The sequence below is a fragment of the Oncorhynchus masou genome, chromosome 5, assembly GCF_036934945.1.
Source record: "Oncorhynchus masou masou isolate Uvic2021 chromosome 5, UVic_Omas_1.1, whole genome shotgun sequence".
Taxonomy (NCBI): domain Eukaryota; kingdom Metazoa; phylum Chordata; class Actinopteri; order Salmoniformes; family Salmonidae; genus Oncorhynchus; species Oncorhynchus masou.
Window position 1 is genome coordinate 89,478,062 of NC_088216.1, and position 4,441 is coordinate 89,482,502.

The window sequence follows — 4,441 nt, forward strand, 5'->3', positions numbered from 1 at the left end:
GTATTTATAGTGTCTTTATAGTGTCTTTATAGTGTATTTAAAGTGTAGTGTATTTATAGTGTATTTATAGTGTCTTTATAGTGTATTTATAGTGTCTTTATAGTGTCTTTATAGTGTATTTATAGTGTCTTTATAGTGTATTTATAGTGTCTTTATAGTGTATTTATAGTGTCTGTATAGTGTCTTTATAGTGTCTTTATAGTGTAGTGTCTTTATAGTGTCTTTATAGTGTCTTTATAGTGTATTTATAGTGTCTTTATAGTGTATTTATAGTGTATTTATAGTGTCTTTATAGTGTATTTATAGTGTAGTGTCTTTATAGTGTATTTATAGTGTCTTTATAGTGTATTTATAGTGTATTTATAGTGTCTTTATAGTGTCTTTATAGTGTATTTATAGTGTAGTGTCTTTATAGTGTATTTATAGTGTCTTTATAGTGTATTTATAGTGTATTTATAGTGTCTTTATAGTGTCTTTATAGTGTATTTATAGTGTAGTGTCTTTATAGTGTATTTATAGTGTCTTTATCGTGTAGTGTCTTTATAGTGTATTTATAGTGTATTTATAGTGTAGTGTATTTATAGTGTATTTATACTGTCTTTATCGTGTACTTATAGTGTCTTTATAGTGTATTTATAGTGTCTTTATAGTGTATTTATAGTGTATTTATAGTGTCTTTATAGTGTATTTAAAGTGTAGTGTATTTATAGTGTATTTATAGTGTCTTTATAGTGTATTTATAGTGTCTTTATAGTGTCTTTATAGTGTATTTATAGTGTCTTTATAGTGTATTTATAGTGTCTTTATAGTGTATTTATAGTGTATTTATAGTGTCTTTATAGTGTATTTATAGTGTCTGTATAGTGTCTTTATAGTGTCTTTATAGTGTAGTGTCTTTATAGTGTCTTTTTAGTGTCTTTATAGTGTATTTATAGTGTATTTATAGTGTATTTATAGTGTCTTTATAGTGTATTTATAGTGTAGTGTCTTTATAGTGTATTTATAGTGTCTTTATAGTGTATTTATAGTTTATTTATAGTGTCTTTATAGTGTCTTTATAGTGTATTTATAGTGTAGTGTCTTTATAGTGTATTTATAGTGTCTTTATAGTGTATTTATAGTGTCTTTATAGTGTCTTTATAGTGTATTTATAGTGTAGTGTCTTTATAGTGTATTTATAGTGTCTTTATCGTGTAGTGTCTTTATAGTGTATTTATAGTGTATTTATAGTGTAGTGTATTTATAGTGTATTTATACTGTCTTTATCGTGTAGTGTCTTTATAGTGTATTTATAGTGTCTTTATAGTGTCTTTATAGTGTATTTATAGTGTATTTATAGTGTCTTTATAGTGTCTTTATAGTGTCTTTATCGTGTAGTGTCTTTATAGTGTATTTATAGTGTCTTTATAGTGTCTTTATAGTGTCTTTACAGTGTCTTTATAGTGTATTTATAGTTTCTTTATAGTGTCTTTATAGTGTCTTTATAGGGTATTTATAGTGTATTTATAGTGTATTTATAGTGTAGTGTATTTATAGTGTCTTTATAGTGTCTTTATAGTGTCTTTATAGTGTGTTTATAGTGTCTTTATAGTGTCTTTCTTTTGTATTGTATTGTGTCTTTATATAGAAGCTGTCAGTGTTGTTAGAATCTTATTGAAGCCTTCATTGAAATGTAGTCTCAGTGTTAATAAAACCTCCCAGGAAAACAGAATTAAACGTTCTCAGAATCTCCCTGGAACCTAAAGTAAACGTTCTCAGAGCCTCCCTGGAACCTAAAAGTAAACGTTTTCAGAACCTCCCTGGAACCTAAAAGTAAACGTTTTCAGAACCTCCCAGGAACCTAAAGTAAATTTTCTCAGAACCTCCCTGGAACCTAAAGTAAACGTTCTCAGAACCTCCCTGGAACCTAAAAGTAAACGTTCTCAGAACCTCCCTGGAACCTAAAAGTAAACGTTCTCAGAACCTCCCTGGAACCTAAAAGTAAACGTTCTCAGAACCTCCCTGGAACCTAAAAGTAAACGTTCTCAGAACCTCCCTGGAACCTAAAAGTAAACATTCTCAGAACCTCCCTGGAACCTAAAAGTAAACGTTCCCAGAAGAGGCTACATTTTCACTTCTGTTCTCGGCAACATTTAAAAAACGTTATTTTTCACCAGTCAGGAAACGTATTGCTTCAGTCCCACAACCAATGTGAAAACAAAAACATACATTCCCACAACTTCCAAGGAAACAACCGTTCCAGCTGGGATGTATTCTCCGTCCATTACATCACAGACACACCCCTTCAACTGTCCCTCGTCTCACCCTGCGTTCCAACTGGCTCCACCTCTTCCTCCCCCATTAGTTTCATTATGGGGTAACCTTAGCCCCTGCCTCCCCCTGGCCCATCCTCAGTTCCGTTAGCAGGTAACCCTACCCCTCCAGTCTGAGGGCTACAGGATGTCTCTTGTTGAATGTTAACTCCATGTCTATTTCCAGGCTGAGGGATGAAACAAGAGCCGTAGCAGCTGTGACCAGGAAACGCACGCACGCATGCGCACACACACACACACGCACACACACACACACACACACACACACACACACACACACACACACACACACACACACACACACACAGACACACACGGCAGCTGTGTGCAGGAAGCCAGCCTGTCTAACTGATCCTCATGATATCTAGAGAATCTGTCACCCTGGGTCACATGGCCAGACGGGGACAAGGACAGGGCACAACTTTCCCACAGTGATCCAGAGAGGCGCACTATAGAGGGACAGAGTCCCAAAGATACCCACAGAAGCTCACAGAGCCTCACCATAGAGGGACAGAGTCCCACAGAGTCCCACAGAGGCTCACCATAGAGGGACAGTGTCCCACAGAGACTCACCATAGAGGGACAGAGTCCCACAGAGACTCACCATAGAGGGACAGAGACCCACAAAGACCCACAGAGGCTCACAGTGGAGGACCAGAGGTAAAATAGTCAGTCACAAGCATGGATGGATGGATGGACAGATGGACGGATGGGCGGATGGATGGATGGATGGATGGATGGATGGATGGATGGATGGACGGATGGATGGATGGATGGATGGACGGATGGATGGATGGACGGATGGATGGATGGACGGATGGATGGATGGATGGATGGACAGATGGACGGATGGGCGGATGGATGGATGGATGGATGGATGGATGGATGGATGGACAGATGGATGGACGGACGGACGGACAGTCACAGAAAGACACCATGGACTGGAGACGAAAGACTACTTTTATGTAACTTTTAGGTCATAGTACAGGAGAGAGTAGGGCAGTTTTTCCCCCAGTGCATTCGTCAATGCTTTTCTCGAAGACTAAAAGGAACATATCCCACTAAGCGTGATCAAAATGATCTTGAAGCGTGGATTCCGATTGGTTCGGTCAGCGTTGAATAGTCCTTACCACAGGTACTTCCTGTTTTAGTTTCAACCTATATAGGAAGGGAAAAGCAAAATGGAGTCATGATCAGATTTGCTGAAAGGAGGGGCCTTGTAGGCATCCCAGATGCCAAGCCTTTCTAGCAGTGCAAGTACTACAGTCAATGTGTTTTTATCTTATATGTAAACTTATACTGTTATATCATGACTACTGTTATATCATGACTACTGTTATATAATGATCACTGTTATATTATGACCACTGTTAAATCATGACTACTGTTATATAATGACCACTGTTATATCATGACTACTGTTATATCATGACCACTGTTAAATCATGACTACTGTTATATCATGACTACTGTTATATCATGACTACTGTTATATCATGACCACTGTTAAATCATGATCACTGTTATATCATGACCACTGTTATATCATGATCACTGTTATATCATGACCACTGTTAAATCATGACTACTGTTATATCATGATCACTGTTATATTATGACCACTGTTATATCATGACCACTGTTAAATCATGACTACTGTTATATAATAATATATCCCATTTAGCAGACGCTTTTGTCCAAAGCGACTTACAAGTCGGCTGGGGCCACTACTTTTACATATGGGTGGCCCCAGCGGGAATCGAACCCACGACGCTTGGCGTTGCAAGCGCCATGCTCTACCGACTGAGCCACACAGGGCCACACAGGGCCCCCCTAATGACTACTGTTATATCATGACCACTGTTATATCATGACTACTGTTATATCATGACCACTGTTAAATCATGACCACTGTTATATCATGATCACTGTTATATCATGACCACTGTTATATTATGACTACTGTTATATTATGACTACTGTTAAATCATGACCACTGTTATATCATGATCACTGTTATATCATGACCACTGTTATATCATGACCACTGTTATATTATGACCACTGTTAAATCATGACTACTGTTATATAATGACTACTGTTATATCATAACTACTGTTATATCATGA

The 4,441-nt window shown here is 37.0% G+C and overlaps 1 non-coding gene across 1 annotated transcript; it reads right to left on the minus strand.

The window, feature by feature from the left end:
* Nucleotides 1–4,056: 4,056 nt before the first annotated feature.
* On the minus strand, nucleotides 4,057–4,132 carry trnaa-ugc (transfer RNA alanine (anticodon UGC)). The gene has a single exon. It is a non-coding gene; the product is annotated as a tRNA-Ala (tRNA).
* Between the last annotated feature and the right edge of the window lie 309 nt (nucleotides 4,133–4,441).